This window comes from Ascaphus truei, chromosome 9 (assembly GCF_040206685.1).
Source record: "Ascaphus truei isolate aAscTru1 chromosome 9, aAscTru1.hap1, whole genome shotgun sequence".
NCBI lineage: Eukaryota > Metazoa > Chordata > Amphibia > Anura > Ascaphidae > Ascaphus > Ascaphus truei.
In genome coordinates, this window is record NC_134491.1 from 31,041,174 (window position 1) to 31,065,301 (window position 24,128).

General features: G+C 47.7%; 1 protein-coding gene across 4 annotated transcripts in view; it reads left to right on the forward strand.

Annotated features, from left to right (window-relative positions):
- Positions 1-342: 342 nt before the first annotated feature.
- PAPLN (papilin, proteoglycan like sulfated glycoprotein) overlaps positions 343-24,128 on the forward strand; it is a 93,696-nt gene continuing 69,910 nt past the window's right edge. Inside the window, exons 1-2 of one of the 4 annotated variants that reach the window (XM_075614265.1) lie at positions 345-749; positions 2,026-2,137. The gene's annotated coding sequence lies outside the window, so the exon portion shown is untranslated. Of the gene's footprint in view, positions 750-2,025; positions 2,138-24,128 lie in introns of all 4 variants that reach the window. The other 3 variants (XM_075614268.1, XM_075614269.1, XM_075614264.1) reach the window with 3 other exon arrangements.

Here is a 24,128-nt window from a genome sequence, read left to right on the forward strand (position 1 = left end):
TGTTTAAGCGTGTAGCGCTTCCGATTCTAACAGGTTTGTGATCTGGGCCGTGGAGCATTAGTTGATAAGCCTGGTGTGCTGGGCCTGTTCATCGCTACATAAGAAAAAACTACAAAAATACAATTTGTAATATTTTTGAGTGGGTGCAACATTTCTGTGTCAAGTACAACAGTGTGACTTCATCTCTGCATTTACAGCAATTGTATATTTAAGCAGGGTCGTTAGGCCGCTATTAACTATAATGCTCTTCCAAAATATCTGTTTTTCCCTGTGCTTGTTTGTGTTTCCATCTGAGTGGATGTTTCCTCTCCCTCTGAAACAGAAACACTTCCTCATTCTCATCCCCTCTTCTTACTGTGCTGAGTTATAGAGGCTGTCCCATCTGTCTTCTCTCTGATTTTAACCAGGGGCTACAATAAAGCAAGCTACTGGGCCCCACCCTGACAGCAACACAAGGAGCTGCTGGAAATACACGAATATAAGAGGCACAACACCCCCTCTGCAAACTGGAGAGCATTCTCCTGCAGGTCCTGTCTCTGTGGGCTGCCTGATTTGTTATCTCTGATTTGGAATGGGCTGCTAAAGAGAGAAGAAACTTCACAGATCACTGAAGGGGAACATAACACTGCTTTCTATTTGAGTGCTGTGGGATTTGTGAGGGGCTGGAAAAGTGGAGATTTAGGATCTTCTAACACTGGAGTCTGGGATCACAGCAGCTGCACAAGAGCAGCCTCCCAGGTAGACCTAAGGTAAGACGCTGCAATGTAATGTACTGTGTCTGGGAGGGATAGCTGCCAAGTAGCCCTGGATTTCAGGGGAGTTTATGCAGATTTAGGATAGTCGACTCAAAAACTCCTTCTGTAGCTAGTAGTAAATAGGCAGATGTATTGACAGACTGAGAAGCCATATAGGTGATGGGAACACAAGAATAGTGATAATTGTGTTGGTGATCTAGAATAGATCTCTTGGTGTATAGGGTACTAATGCATTGCTGACCCTGTGAGCATTATATTGAGTTATAAGAACTTCTTCTTTATCAAAGTTAAAAAATAAAACACCTAGATTTGGCAAAGAATTGCTTATAATAGTTTATTTTCCTAATGCATTTGGTCCTGTTTTTCCATTTCAACACTTTCACATAACCCCCAATGTGTTTTTCTGAATCTGCGTTCATTCCTCATTTGTCAGATATTCAGAAAGCCTTTCACACACACTAATTTGCTGAAATTATTTCAAATTGTATGATAGTCTCCATTAAGTGAATCGTTTAAAAACCTGGCATCTTGTTTTTATTACCTTGAAGATCTAATACTTTAAAGTCTTTCAAAAATACTGTGCTCTGTTTAAGTGTGATCTCACTTTCAGTGAACTTCTAACAAAAAACTTATAACATGATAGAAATTGACCTAAATACCATCACATCTCACATTACATTAAAATACAAAAAAACACAAGGGGGGAATTTACTAGTCTTTTAGAGGTGCACTATTGCCAATATTGTTTTGCCCTGATTTTTATTTTATTTGTAAATGTTTAATTATTTGCAGTTTTGATGGGATACAGCAAGGGCGCTCAACTCCAGTCCAAAAGCCCCCTTCTTCCCCCAGTCATGTTTTCAGGAAATCCCTGCTTCAGCACAGGTGGCTCAATCAGTCTCTGAGCCACCTGTGCTGAAGCTGGGATATCCTGAAATCCTGACCTGCTTCAGGACTGGAGTTGAGCACCCCTGGGATACAGAACAAACAAAGGAGAAACCTGGGATACAATAATATAATATACTGTAGTTACATTCCATTGCCCTGATTTATATAATAGTTATACAAACGTACCAACCTCTTTGACCCTTTGTCCTTGATTAAACAGTGCATATAAAGAGAGAAACCTGAGCCCGTAATTCTGCAGTTATTGTCTTGTATAATGCACTGTAATGTAAGACGGTTCTAATTTAATTTCTGTTGAGTAGAATCATTCTCTTTTTGGCTCCAGATTAGGCAGCACTGACTGAGGTGTCCTCGTTTTGTGTAGGGAGACAGCTGCAAGATCGCCAAAGACACGCCAACGTACTATACGTTTCTCTATAGGATTCTCTATCCCGAGCACCACTGGGGAGTGAATGAAATTCGTTTTTTGGACGATGGTACTTTCAAATTTTGAAGCTAGATTTCACCTGTGGAAGGACCCCCTTTCCCTCACCCCCCCCCCTTTATACCACCTCTCCCTCATACCCCCCCTTTATACCACCTCTCCCTCATACCCCCCCTTTATACCACCTCTCCCTCATACCCCCCCTTTATACCACCTCTCCCTCATACACACCATCCCCCCTCTCCCTCATACCCCCCCTCTCCCTCATACCCCCCTCTCCCTCATACCCCCCTCTCCCTCATACCCCCCTTCTCCCTCATACCCCCCCTCTCCCTCATACCCCCCCCCCTCTCCCTCATACCCCCCCCCCTCTCCCTCATACCCCCCCCCTCTCCCTCATACCCCCCCCTCTCCCTCATACCCCCCCCTCTCCCTCATACCCCCCCTCTCCCTCATACCCCCCCCTCTCCCTCATACCCCCCCTCTCCCTCATACCCCCCCCCTCCCTCATACCCCCCCCTCCCCCATACCCCCCCCCCTCCCTCATACCCCCCCCCCCTCCCCCATACCCCCCCACCTCCCCCATATACCCCCCCACCTCCCCCTCATACCCCCCCACCTCCCCCTCATACCCCCCCCTCTCCCTCATACCCCCCCTCTCCCTCATACCCCCCCTCTCCCTCATACCCCCCCCCTCTCCCTCATACCCCCCCCTCTCCCTCATACCCCCCCCCTCTCCCTCATACCCCCCCCTCTCCCTCATACCCCCCCCTCTCCCTCATACCCCCCCTCTCCCTCATACCCCCCCCTCTCCCTCATACCCCCCCCTCTCCCTCATACCCCCCCCTCTCCCTCATACCCCCCCCCTCTCCCTCATACCCCCCCCCTCTCCCTCATACCCCCCCCCTCTCCCTCATACCCCCCCCCTCTCCCTCATACCCCCCCCTCTCCCTCATACCCCCCCCTCTCCCTCATACCCCCCCCTCTCCCTCATACCCACCCTCTCCCTCATACCCACCCTCTCCCTCATACCCACCCCCCCCTCCCTCATACCCACCCCCCCCTCCCTCATACCCCCCCCCCCCTCTCCCTCATACCCACCCCCCCCTCTCCCTCATACCCACCCCCCCCTCTCCCTCATACCCCCCCCCCCTCTCCCTCATACCCCCCCTCTCCCTCATACCCCCCCCCTCTCCCTCATACCCCCCCCCCTCTCCCTCATACCCCCCCCCCTCTCCCTCATACCCCCCCTCTCTCCCTCATACCCCCCCCTCTCCCTCATACCCACCCCCCCCTCTCCCTCATACCCACCCCCCCCTCTCCCTCATACCCCCCCCCTCTCCCTCATACCCCCCTCTCCCTCATACCCCCCCCCCCTCTCCCTCATACCCCCCCCTCTCTCCCTCATACCCCCCCCTCTCTCCCTCATACCCCCCCCTCTCTCCCTCATACCCCCCCCTCTCCCTCATACCCCCCCCTCTCCCTCATACCCCCCCCCTCTCCCTCATACCCCCCCCTCTCCCTCATACCCCCCCTCTCCCTCATACCCCCCCCTCTCCCTCATACCCCCCCCTCTCCCTCACACCCCCCCCTCTCCCTCACACCCCCCCCTCTCCCTCACACCCCCCCCTCTCCCTCATACCCCCCCTCTCCCTCATACCCCCCCCCTCTCCCTCATACTCCCCCCCCTCTCCCTCATACTCCCCCCCCCTCTCCCTCATACTCCCCCCCCCTCTCCCTCATACTCCCCCCCCCCTCTCCCTCATACTCCCCCCCCCCTCTCCCTCATACCCCCCCCTCTCCCTCATACCCCCCCCTCTCCCTCATACTCCCCCCCCCCTCTCCCTCATACTCCCCCCCCCTCTCCCTCATACTCCCCCCCCCTCTCCCTCATACTCCCCCCCCCTCTCCCTCATACTCCCCCCCCCCTCTCCCTCATACCCCCCCTCTCCCTCATACCCACCCTCTCCCTCATACCCACCCTCTCCCTCATACCCACCCCCCCCTCCCTCATACACACCCCCCCCTCTCCCTCATACACACCCCCCCTCTCCCTCATACACACCCCCCCCCTCCCTCATACACACCCCCCCCCTCTCCCTCATACCCACCCCCCCCTCTCCCTCATACCCCCCCCCCTCTCCCTCATACCCCCCCCCTCTCCCTCATACCCCCCCTCTCTCCCTCATACCCCCCCCTCTCTCCCTCATACCCCCCCCTCTCCCTCATACCCCCCCCTCTCCCTCATACCCCCCCCTCTCCCTCATACCCCCCCCTCTCCCTCATACCCCCCCCTCTCCCTCATACCCCCCCCTCTCCCTCACACCCCCCCCTCTCCCTCACACCCCCCCCTCTCCCTCACACCCCCCCCTCTCCCTCACCCCCCCCCTCTCCCTCACCCCCCCCCTCTCCCTCACACCCCCCCTCTCCCTCATACCCCCCCCCTCTCCCTCATACTCCCCCCCCCTCTCCCTCATACTCCCCCCCCCTCTCCCTCATACTCCCCCCCCCTCTCCCTCATACTCCCCCCCCCCTCTCCCTCATACTCCCCCCCCCCTCTCCCTCATACTCCCCCCCCCCTCTCCCTCATACTCCCCCCCCCCTCTCCCTCATACCCCCCCCTCTCCCTCATACCCCCCCCTCTCCCTCATACTCCCCCCCCCCTCTCCCTCATACTCCCCCCCCCCTCTCCCTCATACTCCCCCCCCCCTCTCCCTCATACTCCCCCCCCCTCTCCCTCATACTCCCCCCCCCTCTCCCTCATACTCCCCCCCCCCTCTCCCTCATACTCCCCCCCCCTCTCCCTCATACTCCCCCCCCCCTCTCCCTCATACTCCCCCCCCCTCTCCCTCATACTCCCCCCCCCTCTCCCTCATACTCCCCCCCCCTCTCCCTCATACTCCCCCCCCCCACTCCCTCATACTCCCCCCCCCCACTCCCTCATACTCCCCCCCCCTCTCCCTCATACTCCCCCCCCCTCTCCCTCATACTCCCCCCCCCTCTCCCTCATACTCCCCCCCCCACTCCCTCATACTCCCCCCCCTCTCCCTCATACTCCCCCCCCCTCTCCCTCATACTCCCCCCCCCCCTCTCCCTCATACTCCCCCCCCCTCTCCCTCATACTCCCCCCCCCCCTCTCCCTCATACTCCCCCCCCCCCCCCTCTCCCTCATACTCCCCCCCCTCTCCCTCATACTCCCCCCCCCTCTCCCTCATACTCCCCCCCCCTCTCCCTCATACTCCCCCCCCCTCTCCCTCATACTCCCCCCCCCCTCTCCCTCATACTCCCCCCCCTCTCCCTCATACTCCCCCCCCCTCTCCCTCATACTCCCCCCCCCCTCTCCCTCATACTCCCCCCCCCTCTCCCTCATACTCCCCCCCTCTCCCTCATACTCCCCCCCCCCTCCCTCATACTCCCCCCCCCCTCTCCCTCATACTCCCCCCCCTCTCCCTCATACTCCCCCCCCCTCTCCCTCATACTCCCCCCCCCTCTCCCTCATACTCCCCCCCCTCTCCCTCATACTCCCCCCCCTCTCCCTCATACTCCCCCCCCCTCTCCCTCATACTCCCCCCCCCTCTCCCTCATACTCCCCCTCCCTCATACTCCCCCTCCCTCATACTCCCCCTCCCTCATACACCTCTTACCTTCACTTCCTACTCCCCTTACCCCACTTCATACCCCCCTGTTCCTCATTCCCCCCCCTCTCCCTCATACCCCCCCCTCTCCCTCATACCCCCCCCCCTCTCCCTCATACCCCCCCCCCTCTCCCTCATACCCCCCCCTCTCCCTCATACCCCCCCCTCTCCCTCACACCCCCCCCTCTCCCTCACACCCCCCCCTCTCCCTCATACCCCCCCCCTCTCCCTCATACTCCCCCCCCCTCTCCCTCATACTCCCCCCCCCTCTCCCTCATACTCCCCCCCCCCTCTCCCTCATACCCCCCCCTCTCCCTCATACCCCCCCCTCTCCCTCATACTCCCCCCCCCTCTCCCTCATACTCCCCCCTCCCCCTCTCCCTCATACTCCCCCCTCCCCCTCTCCCTCATACTCCCCCCTCCCCCTCTCCCTCATACTCTCCCCCCCCCTCTCCCTCATACTCCCCCCCCCCCCACTCCCTCATACTCCCCCCCCCCCACTCCCTCATACTCCCCCCCCCTCTCCCTCATACTCCCCCCCCCCTCTCCCTCATACTCCCCCCCCCTCTCCCTCATACTCCCCCCCCCCTCTCCCTCATACTCCCCCCCCCCCTCTCCCTCATACTCCCCCCCCCCTCTCCCTCATACTCCCCCCCCCTCTCCCTCATACTCCCCCCCCCCTCTCCCTCATACTCCCCCCCCCCTCTCCCTCATACTCCCCCCCCCCCTCTCCCTCATACTCCCCCCTCTCTCCCTCATACTCCCCCCCCCTCTCCCTCATACTCCCCCCCCCCCCCTCTCCCTCATACTCCCCCCCCCCCTCTCCCTCATACTCCCCCCCCTCTCCCTCATACTCCCCCCCCCCCCTCTCCCTCATACTCCCCCCCCCTCTCCCTCATACTCCCCCCCCCTCTCCCTCATACTCCCCCCCCCTCTCCCTCATACTCCCCCCCCCCTCTCCCTCATACTCCCCCCCCCCCTCTCCCTCATACTCCCCCCCCCTCTCCCTCATACTCCCCCCCCCCTCTCCCTCATACTCCCCCCCCCTCTCCCTCATACTCCCCCTCCCTCATACACCTCTTACCTTCACTTCCTACTCCCCTTACCCCACTTCATACCCCCCTGTTCCTCATACTCTCCCCTCCCTCATACTCTCCCCTCCCTCATACTCTCCCCTCCCTCATACTCTCCCCTCCCTCATACTCGCAGGATATCACATTATTGTTTTGGGATAGATTTGTTTAAAGAAGAATGACATTGTTCAGCCTCTGGGCTTGTTTGTGTCGTACATTCATATGGCTGGGACAGCTGGATCCGGGGAGATCACCCTGTAAACGTACGCCCTCTGTTGGCAAATGGTGGTTATGAGGAAATATGCTAGTGTGAGGAGTGAATAAAGTATACTTCTCTGTTCTTTTCCCTTCTGCGGTCTGCATGCGGCGGACGCACCAGTGATGTCCAAGATTAGTTTGGTGGTCGTGTGGTCCATCTACCTAATAGGGCTAATGCAGGGGCGGCCAACTCCAGTCCTCAAGGGCCACCACCAGGTCAGGTTTTAAGGAAATCCCTGCTTCAGCACAGGTGGCATAATCGGTTGCTCAGTCAATGTCAATATCCTTAAAACCTGGCCTGTTGGTAGCCATTGAGGACTGGAGTTATCCCCTCCTGTAATAGGGGGAACCCTGCTCATAATAATGTGAGATGCTGTTCCGTTAGCCCACTTCTGATTCCTCCTCTAACTCCTAGTACCCCAAGTACCAATATTTTATGACCATTGAAAACAACCATCTTCAATGTGACCAACCAAATAAATTGTAATGGCTTTTTTTATGGCTTGGCAACTTCCACTTTTAATGATTCATTGTTTCTCTGCCAAATGACCTTCATAAAACATGTGGATAGAATTTTTTAGTTGCTGCCTTGATTCTTCTTTGGGTGCCACATTATGGATTCCATATATGGGGAATAGTCTGATGTTTTTGCATGGAAAGGAAATCCCTGAGTTGAGCATAATGAGGTATATTGCATAGAAACTTGTACTTTTTCTCTAGCAAGAGACCAGCTAGCAAAACAGTAATCGCATCACTTAGGCCCCTATTTGTGTTGGCTTAAAAACATGATACCATCCAACAGGGCCGCCAACAGCCTTCCTGGGGCCCGGGTCTAGAGTTTCCACCGGGGCCCCTACCCTGTCAGCGGCCTTGCAAGGCGCCATGCTTTCTCACTTCCCCCCCCCACCCCCCCACATGCTTTTCTTTTCTCTGCCCTTCACACCCTCACTACCCGCAAAGTACACAACCCCCCCACCAGCATAGTACACAACCTCCCCCCCAGCACAGTACACAACCTCCCCCCCAGCACAGTACACAACCTCCCCCCCAGCACAGTACACAACCTCCCCCCCAGCACAGTACACAACCTCCCCCCCAGCACAGTACAAAACCCCCCACCAGCACAGTACAAAACCCCCCACCAGCACAGTACACAACCCCCCCAGCACAGTACACAACCCCCCCAGCACAGTACACAACCCACCCCAGCACAGTACACAACCCCCCCAGCACAGTACACAACCCCCCACCAGCACAGTAAACATACCCCCCACCAGCACAGTACACAACCCCCCACCAGCACAGTACACAACCTCCCCCCCAGCACAGTACACAACCTCCCCCCCAGCACAGTACACAACCTCCCCCCCAGCACAGTACACAACCTCCCCCCCAGCACAGTACACAACCTCCCCCCCAGCACAGTACACAACCTCCCCCCCAGCACAGTACACAACCTCCCCCCCAGCACAGTACACAACCTCCCCCCCAGCACAGTACACAATCTCCCCCCCAGCACAGTACACAATCTCCCCCCCAGCACAGTACACAATCTCCCCCCCAGCACAGTACACAATCTCCCCCCCAGCACAGTACACAATCTCCCCCCCAGCACAGTACACAATCTCCCCCCCAGCACAGTACACAATCTCCCCCCCAGCACAGTACACAACCTCCCCCCCAGCACAGTACACAACCTCCCCCCCAGCACAGTACACAACCTCCCCCCAAGCACAGTACACAACCTCCCCCAGCACAGTACACAACCTCCCCCAGCACAGTACACACACGAAATGTTACCTTGTGGGGAAGGCATCCGAAAGCACGCTGGTCCAGGTGTGCATGCAGATGTGGAAGTTGGGGTAACCGGTGGGGGAGGGAGGCCTGGTGGGCCAGCAGGGGACCGCTGGCTATGTACCTTAATGGCGCTATATAAATAAAGACATACAATACAACAGTTGGGGAGAGTTGGGCCCCGGCAAATGGATGCGGAAGTTGGGCCTGAACTCTGGTCGGGCCCAACTTCCCGCGCCGGTCAGGACAGTTGTCCCGGCTCTCCCCCCGTCGGCGGCCCTGAACTCTAACTGTACCTAGTTAGCAGGTCATGTACCCTTTGTACCTATTATAACCATTTCTGCCCATGTGTAAGAGCCAAGGAGCACCTGTCTCTCTGTCTGTCTCTCTGTCTGTCTGTCTCTCTCTCTGTCTGTCTCTCTGTCTGTCTCTCTCTCTGTCTGTCTCTCTGTCTGTCTCTCTGTCTGTCTCTCTGTCTGTCTCTCTGTCTGTCTCTCTGTCTGTCTCTCTGTCTGTCTCTCTCATTGGTTGAAGCTCAGAACCTTCAGCTCATTGCAGCAGCTTGAAGATAAGTGATCTGCAGCTTATAGGGAAGTAATCACGTGTGTGTGTGTGTGTGTGTGTGTGTGTGTGTGTGTGTGTGTGTGTGTGTGTGTGTGTGTTTCAAGTGTTTTATTAATAAAATAAACTTTGCATATAATAGATTGCATGTGTAATGGAGCCTTTATATGAGCTTGTAAGCGCCTGTATTCCACATTGACAGAGGAACTAAAGTGCACCTATTTCCATGTGCTCAATGTTGGAGCGTGTAAAATATTTCCCTGTATTCTGCGCTGGCCAGCGTTACATTTTAGTCCCATTCATTTGAATGGAAGACTGCTTCACAGCACACGTCTAAGACAAGAAGACCTTTTAAGCAGATAGTGGTAGAAATAAGTATTTTGTCCTATAGACGCCCAGCTCCTATATGGTCCTCAGAACCTTGCAGCGCTGGCCTGAGGCAAGAACCTGGGCTACATTAAATATTTGGGATGTGTGACTGTCATGCGCTCGTAGGCTGACGCTGGGTAAAACGCGTAGAGGAGGAGGCTGTGCTGCAGCCTGCTGTTTCCATTGTGTGTTATCAATAAAGCTTTGATGTTCAACTTTGGACTCTGACGTCATTGGGCTGTTCGCTGTCGCTCCGGATTCACTCTTCCCTTCTACATGAAATATTTGGTCTGTCCTGGTTTTGCTAATTCGTATGTTGCTCCCAACTCTACCAACTCTTCCCATAAATTAATAATCCCTAGGAAATCTTGAGTGCCTTGTAAATTAAGTAAATTTCCTCCACTTTGCACACAGACCGGGAATGACAAGTCCGAGTCCTTGTGAAAGACCTTTCCAGTTTCCTGTAGGCCTGGGAAACCAAACCTTTTGTGTGTAAAAAAAACTAAACAAAGAGCCGTGTTTATGTTGAGAAGACTTATTATTACAGCTGTTGCTCTCCTTAATATCTCTATAAGGGGAGACTCCAGTCATAACCGCAACATTCTGCTGCAAGGAGGTGAATAATGAGAAATGAGAAAACAATTCTTCACAAATTTGTTTGCAATGCAACATAACGTTCCTAACTAGATGCATTAAATATGTGCAGTGTTTATATTGCAGGCAGGCCCTTTGTTATCAAATGTTCAGGTCGCTTCCTTAGCCCTGGTAATGCTTACATCTACAATTACTGGAGCAAACCATTCTTTGGGACTGTGTAATGACAAGCAGCAGTGTAATAATATATATAATAATAATAATAACCCCCATTGCTTCTAAAAAAAAAAAAAAAAAAACATTTTTAAAAGCCAGCAATTTAAAAATTGACAATACCAAACACCAAATACTATTGTAATAGTATCCAGGTAGAGATTAAGGTTGCAATCCCCCAAATTGGCCAAAAAAATAACCTTTTGTAAAGAATTTACCAACCTGAAGTAGCCTTCTTAAATCTTCTTCTAAAAGCAAAGATTTGATCGCTTGTGAAATTGGCTACAAATCGCCTTTCCTGGGGCCCTCTGAATGAGGGTTTGCCAAACCGGTGTTCTTCAAACCAGTTCTCCAAATGGGCCAAATAAGAAAACATTTAGGCGTAGAAGGACCACAAGTTTATTGCAATGTCATTTTAGATACAATACATTTAAAGACTTACAAATGATAACTGTAATAATGTAAACTCTCTGTACTGCTAATTTCCTACCAGTTGCTTGGACAGCTGAAAGTCAGAGGCCGCCTGCGTGGAGCACAATGGGACCGCCGGCTGCATGTTTGAGTCCTGCCCTACGCCCAGTCTGTCCCTATCAGATAGCAAATAACGGTAAGGGGAGGGGCACACAGTGACATCTCTAAATTGTGAGTAGCCGTAGGAAATAAAACCCCTTTCAATATGTTTTCAAAATATATTTAAAACCCGTATTTATGGATGTCAGATTTTGGTAAATAAATCGTCATTCCCTAGGTCCCTTTTAACCCGTGGGTTTGTGTTCTAGCAGTAATTGCTCTTTTAGGTGTGTTTTGCAAATGCATGGTATGTTGATGGCTGTGTAAAGGGTTAAACAGAGCTAACCTTCTAAGTGCCATGGCCCCTCTGGCACTCACGATCACGTTACTAATGACGGAATGAGAGGGGAGGGGGGGGCGGGGGGTTCCTGGTAGTAAAAATGAGGTTAAATTCCAGAAGATCCCCTCCCCCCCCCAATCTCATTTAAAAAGAAAATGGTGCATTGCTATTTTTAGAGTACATTTATTTAGATACTTTTATCGTTACTTTGTTTAATTGATTTCTTAACTTGGTTACCTTTTTATATGAATGTGGTTATATATTTACTGACATGCAGTCGTGTGACAGTATAATACAGACAGTCCGCACTATCCGTCGTTCCACTTTATGACGAACGGCTTATCCGACGCATTGCAATACGATCCTATGTGCCGCTTTCCAACGCCGGAACGCCTTATCCACCACTCATCACGTGGGATTCGCTTTACGACTCTTTCACTCTCCGACGATGGATCAGGAACACATTCTGTCGGATAACCGAAGACGCCTGCACCCTTCATTTTACACTTCTTTTGAATTTGTAGATAAGGAGTAAACTGGGGTGTGACCAACTCCAGTTCTCATGACCCCACCCCCCTCCCCAACAGGTCAAGGTTTTTGGGATATCTCCGCTTCAGCACTGGTGGCTAAATTGAAGACAGAGCCTCTAATTGAGCCTCCTGTGCTGAAGCCGGGACCGATTAAGCCACCTGTGCTGAAGCTAGGACTGATTGATCCACCTATGCTGAAGCATTAATATCCTGAAAACCTGACCTGTTGGTAGCTCTTGTGGACTGGTGTTAGACATTTAGATAATGTGTATACAGATTTAACTGCGATGAAATGTCAGAATATGTGTGATGGAAATGCCCCGTGATTGCAGCAATGAGCTGATGCCATGGTAGTAAGAAACATCAATAAAGAATGCTCCTTTTTACATGTAACCCCTCTTTACCCAGCTCAAAAAGAGTTTTATATAGAGGTGTTTTATATACAGTGTCTCTACCTTCTCAGGGTGCTGGCATCCGAGCTGGCTGGGCGTGTATGCTAGAAGGTGATAATGAAGGGTGCCAGGAACTTTATTGGTACAAACCAGAGCTTTATTCATCCCACTGATTGGGATCCACATGCATGGACGTCTTTCTTTAGGCAATCATAAATGGACAATGCTACAGTTGCATTTGGTATTGTTCCCTGGTAGCTGTCGCCACTATCCTCGGTAGCTTCTGTACTTGGTACCCTCAACAATTGATGCACATGGTATTCGCTGTGCCTGCGTTTGGATTTGCTTCCTTCCCACCAGGACCTGTGGTAGAGATACTTCCATCATCTGGGTACAAATCGCGTCACTGAGGAGTACTCTCCTTATCCCAGGGCATCAGAAGGGGCTCACAGTTATAACTGGGCAGTATGTGCCAATCCCACAGTGCTCCGGAAACCCTCTATGTAAAATGACTCTCCTCGCAGTACCATGCATCCCCCACTTTCAGGGCAGGGGATTAACCTCGAATCATTGCTATGGGCTATGACTAAAAGGGGTACGTTCCTCAAATATAAAATAATAAAGGTGACAGGACATCCTTAAACATACAGCTCTACACATAAACATGACTATGTACAGTGAGGTCAATCCTCTGTGACTCCTCCAGGGACCTGCATCTAGAATCTTCTAGCTTCACTATATATACCTACTAGTGACATCACTGGTCCCCATGCCTACAGGTGGGGTGGTTTGGATTCTGCAGTCATCCCATACCAGGTGACATCCTAGACACCTTCTAGAAGGTGGGAGTTACTAGGCTTCTGCCTAATAACCCTGTGATGGGAGAGGGGTGTTGCACTTTTCAAGCAAATGGTGTTAACCCTTTAAGGCCCTTAACCTTTGAAGTGAAAATAGTAATCCCAAAGGGGGATTACATACATGTTACTGAGTAGTTGCCAATGAAAAATGCTGAAGGTCCAGGCAGTTACCAGCGGTGTCACTGAGCTTCTCCTTTTATTGTCCTCTCTCTCTAGTCCCACACCCCTAACCCTCATTTACCCAATGATTTCCTTTCTCCAGAGTACTAAATACTTCAGATGAAATGTGTCGCTTGTATTATGAGATTTTTAGGTAGGTCTCGTTTATTTGAGGAACTTCCGATGTTAACCGCAAATGATAAGGCCGCTGTTTATCGGCAGTGGTATCAAAACATGTGAACTTCCCTATCCAAATGTGTGTTTATTAACAGATTCATAGCAGAAAATAATGACCGTTTGCGAATGAAAATACAGTACCATTAATACCTTGCATGCTGGAGGATTGGCATTATTCAGGTCCGGCATTGCACATTGAAGGTTTTATTAAAAGAGTTTCAAGAGGTTAAAATGAATATTACTGATGAGTTGGAGGCTACTAACAGCTCAAAACAGAGGGTACAGAAAAGGTATATAAAAATAAAAAATGAGTGGGACTGCTGAGGAAATTCCAGAGCGTGGGTGTGGAAAAGATGGAAGTAGATGGGGGGGACGCTGTAAGCTGCGTGTGTGTGGGAGGAGTTCCAATGGAAAACGCTACCTGAGATCCTGGAAGTATAGAAGGCCTGGGTCAGCGTTTTTATTCCTCAATTTGGTGAGCTGTTGGTGCTTTTTTGGGACTTATTGCGATTCTACTTTCCAATCATCTTCTTGTTTCCTAAAATGAATATTAATCTGCTCCAGTTACAGCAGTGTAGGTGGAATTGAAAGAATGATAATAGTTGGGTTGGTTCTGTAAAAAAATATTCAATGATAGATAATCGGTGTAATGAATATGGCAGAAAGGATTAAGTGTTTTAATCAATCAGGCACACAAGGTTAACGTTTGGTTACAAATTCTCTTAAAAATCCAAGAATGATATTAATGGCCTGTTAAATACGTAACATCTGGTTTTAAAAGTGGAGGGATTGAATATATGGCTTCCCGCACACTAGAATAAACAGGACCCTTTTAAATGGACCTTGAAAGGCATTTTTAAGGGGATCTGAAAATACTAGAGTGCGTGGCTAAGAAGGTATTCCAAACAGAGTACATTTATTAAACATGAAGACATCATGGGGCTGACCGCACTTTGCAAGAATATCAAATAGATATTTGTAACCGTTGCAATTACACTAATCAAAATAAAAGAGTCGTTAGCTGATTTAATGAAAGGGGTGGTCTTATGTTCTTAATAAAGGAAATGTAGAATATAAAGCCCAACTTTTTCAAGTATGAGTAGATTTCAACTAAGGGACTGTCTATGCTGGATGTCTATGCTGGAGAAGTACTGTGTCACGGGAGGTATAAAAAAGGAGAGCGAGTTCCAGAAAGAGGTTCCAGCATGGCAGTAGGAGCACAGCCTCATGGAGTCGAGTTAGGGGATATATTCCCACAGTTATAGTATATATCAAGACCCTCATTTTTTGTGTTTCAGTTGGGGACAGTGCCCTATCTGTTAGGATCCCATAGTGTGGCCATAAGGAAGAGCATGTCCCAGAGAGGGAATTTAGACATGCCACAGCAGGCAGAGAAGGCCCCAGGATGTCGAGGGATTTCAATCTACAGTATTCATTACCCCCGAGGAAGTGGCAGTTTCACAATAGGGCTGGAGAGTACTAGTAACGTAGAACAGGCCAGTGTACAACGAAGCCAATCTGATTGTATATGCAAAAGAAGTGTGCCCATGCCTGGGAACATGAATACAGATTGAGGTTGCACAATTAGAGCTTCTGGCGCCCGTCTGTATCATCGGCCAGTGCCCTGAGACAAGGTAAATCGCTGTGGCCGTACACCATACGCTGATGGGCCAGGCAGGGAAACTGTCTGCATTTATTATAACTATGTTCTTGTAATCCTTCCTCTGTAACCTAAGCACTGTATGTTTGTATTATACTTTGGGCTCTGAACTGATTGCAAGCTTTGTACATAACAATTTACATTTTCTGACACATTTTGCTACAACAGAATTTTTGTGTTAAACGCAGTTTTCTTGATCACAAACTCTACGCACCTTTTAATAATTCCTCGGGTGGCAGTGGATTAAAGATGTATATTGTAATGGAGTGCGGGTAAATATGAACTAGTTTGACGTACAGTTGGCTGGGTGTATTAACCCTGGTTGCATGTATGTAACGTGCTCACAAGTGTGTTGTTCGTGACAGATGGTATATTGCAGGGGCGGCCAACTCCAGTCCTCAAAGGCCACCAACAGGTCAGGTTTTCAGGATATCCCTGATTCAGCACAGTCATTGACTGAGCCACCTGTGCTGAAGCAGGGATATCCTTAAAACCTGACTTGTTGATGACCCTTGAGGACTGAAGTTGGCCGCCCCTGGTATTTTGGGACTGATTGAGTGGAGATATTATTCATTTGAGGGTCCATGCATGGAGAAAAGTGAATCGGCTTGATAGCTGTGTACTAACCCTTGTCCCATATACAGGTCACGTGCTCACAGGTGTGCCGTACCTGACAGGGGGGTGCGAGACTGAGTGCAGGGGGGCGCGGGGTTTACAGAGGCCCCGTGCACGCGCGCTTCCCGAACGCACTTAAATTAAGTGCCAAGGGAGCTGCAGGGCCTCTGTAAACCTAACTTACCTTGGCTCCGGCGGCTTCGCACACGCGGCGTCAAATGACGCAGCAAGGTTGTGACGTCAATTTGCTATGGCAACGTGACGTCATGATGCCGTGGGTGGGGGGGCGTGGAGGTGAGGGGACCATGGCAGGGGGGCACAGGGAAAAAAACGACTCCCCTTGTATCCAGAATGATGAAGACATCACAAAAGTGTATATATAGAGCTGCAGAAGGTTCTGGAACTCCGGTTCCAGGGTGATGCAGAGAGAGGAGCCTCATTATATAAGTCAATCAGTTTAAATGTGTAACTGTGTTTAAGTATGAGTGGTCACAGTTTTATTATTGTCAGTTAATTGCTAAATGATGTATTGTTGATATCACAGCGAATCTATGGGACACCATTTTGTCCATATTACAGCCGTCGGCAGCTGCGGTTTGTATAATAGTGAAGTACTACAGTAGGGCATTTAGCAATTATGCAGTATGCTTACTGACAGGCACTGAGAACGTATATCTGTTAGCCATACCATATAACTACCGGATTGACATTTTCTCTCTAACATTCAGGTACACGCTACCGTAGACATACAAACCCACATAACAGGCCCATGAAATAGCTTATAAGCAGAGGTGTAATTTGTCTCTATAACTATTCGGCTTGTATTCATCGCTATACTTGCCTATCTAGATCTGTATGAGAGCCAGTTTTAATTATCCTCCTTATAAAAGATTAGGGGAGGCATAATATCGATGTATTTCTCCTTTTATACATCAAACTGCACTCGGTGTGTGCTGAGTACTCCTCACCCTGGCTCTGTGTCCTTCTCCACTCTAGTCACTACCTAGCAGCAGTAAATACAGTTTAACGACTGACGGTGCATGACTATTACATTTGCAAGTTTGTGGCTGAATTCATATTTAGACGTCGGAACGCTGACCCCATTTAATTTACTAGTGGGAAACCATAATGTGTTTCCTTATGTGCTCTTAGCATTGTTTTTAATACGTTGGCTGTAAACTCTCTTTTCCCCTCTGATGGGTTTAGTTCTCCTGATACGCTCATTATGTATATGGAGCAGAGAACATTTCTTCATGACTTATGTACCCATTCATTAGGGGCTAACCTGGGTTTATATACTATTTCATAATGGCCATGAGTCACTACTACAATCCCCTGAATCTATATCACGATCTGATATACAAAGGATTTATCTTGGTGAGAATATAGCTATTTTGTGTCTTAATGTTCTTATTTATGTCTTTTCTTTGTTCAACATTATTTTAGTATTATTATTACCCATTATAGGCTAAAGCAGTAAAATTCAGGGCATTATTGAAAACCCTGCTCTCTGATTGGTTAAAATTCCAGGCATTATCCAATCAGTAATGCCCGGAATTTTAGCAGCTTGCAAAGTGCAGTTTTCATTGTGTTTATTTCCAGCCAATCAGCTTTCAGAACAGCTGAGACAGGGCAGGGGATTGGTTAGAATGAAGTAACAGCTCTGAGACGGGGCAGGGGATTGGTCAGGATGTATCAGCCATCAGCAAAGAAATAAGTGGCTGTCTGCAGTTTGTTTGTGGCTGCAGTTTGTGTGTGTGTGTGTCAGTAGCAGTGTGTATGTGCTGTGCTGTTGTATATCTGTGTAGAGGTGCTGTGTGTGTGTATATAGAGCTCCAGTGTGTGTGTGTGTGTGTGTGTGTGTGTGTGTCAGTGTCAGCAGCAGTGTTTGTGTGTGTGTGTAGCAGCAGAGTTTGTGTGTGTAGAGCTGCTGTGGTGTGTGTAGAGGAGGTGCTGTGTTGTGTCTAGAGCTCCAGTGTGTGTGTGTGCGTGTGTAGAGCGGCTGTGTGTGTGTAGAGTGTGCTGTTGTGTGTGTGTGTGTGTGTGTGTGTGTGTATACACAGAGGGGGCGGCAGTGTGTGGATATAGATATCTGCAGTGTAAGAGTATATAGAAGTGGTTTCATGTATTTACCATTTTATTTTAATTAAAAAATCTATTTAACTATACAAAAGTGTCTATTATTTATGAAAAAGCCTACATTTAGCCTATAATAGTAATAATCCCCTCAGAACAGGGCATTACTGGCCAATAATGCCCTGGCTGAGTTTAAGTCCCTCGGCTTCGCCTCGGGCCTTCAACTCTTCCAGCCAGGCCAGTAATGCCCTGTTCTTCGGGGATTATTACTTAATTAAAGGCTACAATTCATTCATTTACCTTGATATTGAGTGCTGATTATAGGGGCTCTTTTCGTCTTGTTCTTTACAAGATACATGGAAGAAAGGACCAACACGGCTACCCACCGTTCTTTGTCTTCCGAGAGAGGGAGAGGAAATAGTTATCAGAGGAAGATTAATGGGTTAAATATAACATGTCTACAAAGGGCAGGGGATGAGAATCTCAGATTTACATTTGTAGTTTTAGATCTTCCCCCAGTGGGAAGTTGTATACGTGTGTGTTTGTGTGTTCTATTACAGAGTATAACTCTTAAGATGCGTTGTTATTTAAATGCCTTTCAAACGATAAAAGTTACTTTAATTGGATCAGTGTAGAAATAATACATCAGTGTCGCTGTATGTAACGTTTCAAGGCCTTCAGGCATCCAAGGGATTGTTCGATAAACACAGTAAATTTGCTAATCTTGAGCAGAAGCCCATTCTGTGGTGAAATGCATTACAATGCAAAGCAATTCTGCATTTTAAAAGCTCAATTAACTACAAAGGCATTTAAGCAACACAACCTATGCTATTTGGAAACAATTTCATGAATGAAAACAAGGGATATTTCATGGGAAAGCTGTTTTGTGATGAGATTTAGAAGCTTTGAATTAGGGTCTATTTTTTTAATTTAAAAAATCTGTTGCATCTGTGAGTCCTTTCATTGTTTAGGAGCCAGTAGCACATAATATATTCCTGTTGTTGCCTTATACAAATATGTACTAATACTCCGCTTAAAAGTAAAAATGATTGCACATTGTCATCTTAAAAACAAAAGAAAGACGGTGCAAAACAGCGCTAAAAATAACAACCCTGATGGGACACACGTGAAATACAATCAAAAAATATATATATAATCAAAAAATAAAAAAATATATATATAATATATATAATAATGGCAGCCAGACAAAAACTGACAGTACAGTCAGTAGGAAGACATGAAGAAAAAGAAATGCCGGCGCCAACCGTGACAGTGACTAATGTATTATATTATAAAGTCCAAACCAATTAGGTGATAGTCCAATTGATGTCCTTGGATGGTCAGTGGGTAATCAACCGGACTGTGGAAACTCTCCAAGGGGTAGTGGAATATGTGAAAATAAAAGAAAATAAATTATGGTGCAGTATATCAGTCAATGCAGATATAAAACCATGGAACATATAACATTAACAACACAGTACAAACATAACACACTAGACAAACTAACATTAACACAAGCCAGACTATAAATTAATGAAAAGCAATTTATTAGCAACTAATTGTAGGGTTCTATGGTGAGCAGACCTCAATCCAAGGTGGGGGGTAAAATCGTTTTTCTACATTGTCATCTTAGATTCGCTGGAGCTTAGTAACTGAGCCTATATTTAAAAAGGGAGCTAGATCACAACTGGGAAATTACAGACCTGTAAGCCTGACTTCAATAGTAGGGAAACTACTTGAAGTTTTAATATGGGATAACATTCAGGAATACCTAATGGAAAACAAAATTATTAGTAATAGTCAGCAAGGATTTAAGAAGGATAGATCTTGCCAAACTAACCTTATTTGTTTCTTTGAGGAGGTAAGTAGGACTTTAGACCAGGGTAATGCTGTTGATGTGGTCTACTTAGATTTTGCAAAGGCTTTTGATACGGTTTCACACAAGAGGTTGGTGTACAAAATAAAGAAAATTGGACTCAGTAATAATATATGCACCTGGATTGAAAACTGGTTAAAGGACAGACAACAGAGGGTTGTCATAAATGGAACTTTTTCAGGTTGGGCTAAAGTCATGAGTGGAGCACCTCAGGGATCGGTACTGGGACCTCTGCTTTTTAACTTGTTTATTAATGACCTTGAGGTTGGGATCGAGAGCAAAGTCTCCATCTTTGCTGATGATACTAAATTGTGTAAGGTAATAGAATCAGAGCAGGATGTAATTTCTCTTCAGAAGGACTTGGAGAGACTGGAAACATGGGCAGGTAAATGGCAAATGAGGTTTAATACAGATAAATGTAAGGTTATGCATTTGGGATGCAAGAATAAAAAGGCGACTTACAAATTAAATGGAGATATATTGGGGGAATCCTTGATGGAGAAGGATTTAGGAGTGCTTGTAGACTGCAGGCTTAGCAATAGTGCCCAATGTCATGCAGTAGCTGCAAAGGCAAACAAGATCTTATCTTGCATCAAACGGGCAATGGATGGAAGGGAAGTAAACATAATTATGTCCCTTTACAAAGCATTAGTAAGACCACACCTTGAATATGGAGTACAATTTTGGGCACCAATCCTAAGAAAAGACATTATGGAACTAAAGAGTGCAGAGAAGAGCCACCAAATTAATAAAGGACAATCTAACTTATGAGGAGAGGCTAGCTAAATTAGATTTATTTTCATTAGAAAAGAGGCGTCTAAGAGGGGATATGATAACTATATACAAATATATTCGGGGACAATACAAGGAGCTTTCAAAGGAACTATTCATCCCACGGACAGTACTAAGGACTTGGGGCCATCCCTTAAGGTTGGAGGAAAGGAAATTTCACCAGCAACAAAGGAAAGGGTTCTTTACAGTAAGGGCAGTTAAAATGTGGCATTCATTACCCATGGAGACTGTGATGGCAGATACAATAGATTTGTTCAAAAAAAGGTTGGACATCTTTTTAGATGGGAAAGGTATACAGGGATATACCAAATAAGTAAACATGGGAAGGATGTTGATCCAGGGATTAATCAGATTGCCAATTCTTGGAGTCAGGAAGGAATTAATTTTTCCCCTTAATGGGGTTTTTTGTTTGCCTTCCTCTGGATCAATAAGTAAGTATAGATATAGGATAAAGTATCTGTTGTCTAAATTTAGCATAGGTTGAACTTGATGGACCTATGTCTTTTTTCATCCTCATCTACTATGTAACTATGAGTGAAATTCTGTTGACTTCCTTGTTTTTGGGTTCAAAAGAGGGGAAAGAGTAGAAAAAAAGTGATGTGCTAGTTTTGGAAGTGGAAGAACCCGGAGTCCGTACAGGCTCCATGTAACCTCCATGCCTCAGGCACCAGAAATAGAATGTGGGCCATATTGACTGAATAACGCATTTCAAAAAAGACCTTCTGGCACTGGAACACACCCTACATCCTCTTAACTTGAATGTCCTGTGGACACCACGAGGTTTGAGTAGACAGGGAGAAGGCTACAGGCGCAGCTGCCAGATGCCAACCACCCCCACACTCAACTCAAGAATTGTGAACGTTCCCTTGCAACAATGCGTAAATATTAGATCGTATAAAGTACGATTAGAAACTTTCTATCTATGTAAAGTCTTGCTAGTAAGCGAATACAGGAATAGTCTATCTCTTAACACGTCTTCCTCACTCCCAACATTTCCCATTTCTCTTCACCACTATAATTTGGGTAAATATTAGATACTGTGTGTCCTGCAATACTTTTTACATACTAGCTACTACAGTAGAACACATCTAAAGCATAGAAGCGAATTTAATCGTCATAGAACATACCAACTTTACCAAGAGAGCTGGATACAACCTTCTCATATACCATCTACTACACTCAGACGAAAATACCCTCGGAGGTAGTTATAATAATTATAACTTGTCAGATGTATGTTTTCCCCATTCCCTTGTAAATAGAACTTAATTATTATTGAGTTTTTTTTTTTCCTTTTCTAAAGTAGATCAATTAAAAGTTGTTTTACTAAATATCCTGGTAAATCAGGATATCAAGACCGAGATTCAGGGCAAATATATGAAAAACAAAATAAGAGACTAGTGCAATATTATAACACTGCTATGTGCTGTATAAGGGAGGGGGAACGCCCAATCACATGCTACAAAGCAAAATCAGGCATAGTGGATATCGGTAACAAATTAATTTCAGAAAGGGGGTTGTCTAAGATGAGTGTACCACCAATAGGATTTTTTGTTTTTGTTTCTCGTGATATTTTTGATTCTTTCTAAATAAATCCAAGGGAGCACCTTCTTTTAATGTTGAAATCATTAGTCTAACAACCAGCAGGTTTTTTTTAATGCTGCAAACCCCACTGTTACAGCTCGGCTGAAAACTAGAAATATACCTCATGGGGAAAAAAGGAGAACTTTATAGGACACAAAAATAGATGAATCCAATAATCTAAATTTAAAATGCCCCCCTGGTGGGAAGCAAGGGGGTGCCTGGAGCAGAACCGCGTTCATTTCAGCTCCGGGAACCCCCTGCTTCCCGAGATACTTATCAGAGAAGCTCACGCCGGTATATCCTTAATGTTTTAAAGGTCACGTGGGAAAGGCCAGGATTAGCGTTGTGGCGCGTGACATCACGTGCACTAGATGACAGGGAGGAGTGAAGGAGACGTGGCCATGACATCACGTTAGCGGTTAGCCCTTATTGGCTGAAACGCTCATGTGACGCGGCCATCGCACTGCAATAACATATCCAATGGTATTTTCAAAAATTGCATGTGCATTTGTGCACTCTATGGCTTGCCTCGTAGAGGTACGACATTTTATTCGCGGTCTAAGGCACAACGGGTGATATCGCTGCTTCCTATTGGCTCATGTGCCACGGGAGATTTGAGCTGCCATATTGGGTGCCCAGCCGGGATGCTACCGGTATGAGCAGGGGATCCTGAAGCTGAAATTAATGGGGTTCAGCTCTGGAGATGCACTGCTTCCCATCTAAGTCCATCTCTCCCCCACCACTCCCACCATCCAAAAACCCCTGGGCAGAATTGCACCTTTAACACCCATCTGAAAACCTTCCATGACCAGTCCGTGCGACCCTGCCGATGGGAATGCTCAGCATTGTCCCTTCATTTCCTTAATATGGTTCATTAGAAGCTGGCAGCTACTTGATCCAATTTGTCTGCTCTTGGGTATTCCTGCCGTACAGGCCGAGACCTTGTTCGAGCCTTTGCTTGTTTCCATAAACACGATACTCTTCTCTGTCCAGAAGCAGTTTTAGCTTCTTTTACTGGGGCACTCCGATGATTTTTAGAGGGGTCTCCAAATGCAAAGTCCCGGAACGAAACAAAAAAAATGTGCCCACATTAGGCCTCGGACATGGTCAAAAAGACCGTGCTGAGGCGCGCTGAGCCGCGCTGAGCCGTGCTGAGGGGAAACATTATCCCTATCAGCGCGGCTTTAGACGGCGCTTCCGCACGCGTACGGAGGCGTGTGGAAATGCAGGAGACAGGCAAGTTTAAATTTTGCCGCTCATGCAAGCGCAGGGCCGGTCACGTGACTGCCAGAAGCCAATGGCAGTCCATGACGTTGGCACCGTGACGTGGCGCGCTAGCCCCGCCTCCAGGCCCGCCTCCCACCCGGCACACAAGCGCGCTCGCTGACGCTCATGCAGGGACAGCGCCGCTGCCTGCACCATGTCCCAGGCCTTAAGTGTACCACGCTTACTTTTTTGCAGCCTAATTTGTTTACTGAAAATAACAATAATAGGCCTTTGCGTTGTGTTAAGTCAAGTTTGTGCTAAAAGTAATACAAAACATAAAAATAGTGCGACTTTCCTCACTTTAAATACATTGCTTAAAAAATATATAATTGTGTATTTTTTTTATTTGTAACTAGTATTAGTACATCTCAATTATTAGTGTAATTTATAATAGTCAAACTGTGAAATGAATACATTATCTATATAGTGAAACATTTGTGCTGCATCAAATACACGTTTGTTTTGATACATAACAATTTTATTAATAGTCGTTTAATAATTTTTTTTTAGAGTTTGAACTTGGTGTAAAGTGGCGTATCATTTTGACACGCGTTCTCCTTGTTTTTTGTAGGCGCAGAGAAACATTATTTTTCAGTACATGCCATTTTACATCTGGACGCCAAGCGCAGTTCTGTGCATCTAAACAATTGAAAATAATAATTTTTGACGCAGATGGAGAAATTTAAGATTAGCAATTCTTTAGACAGGACGACAC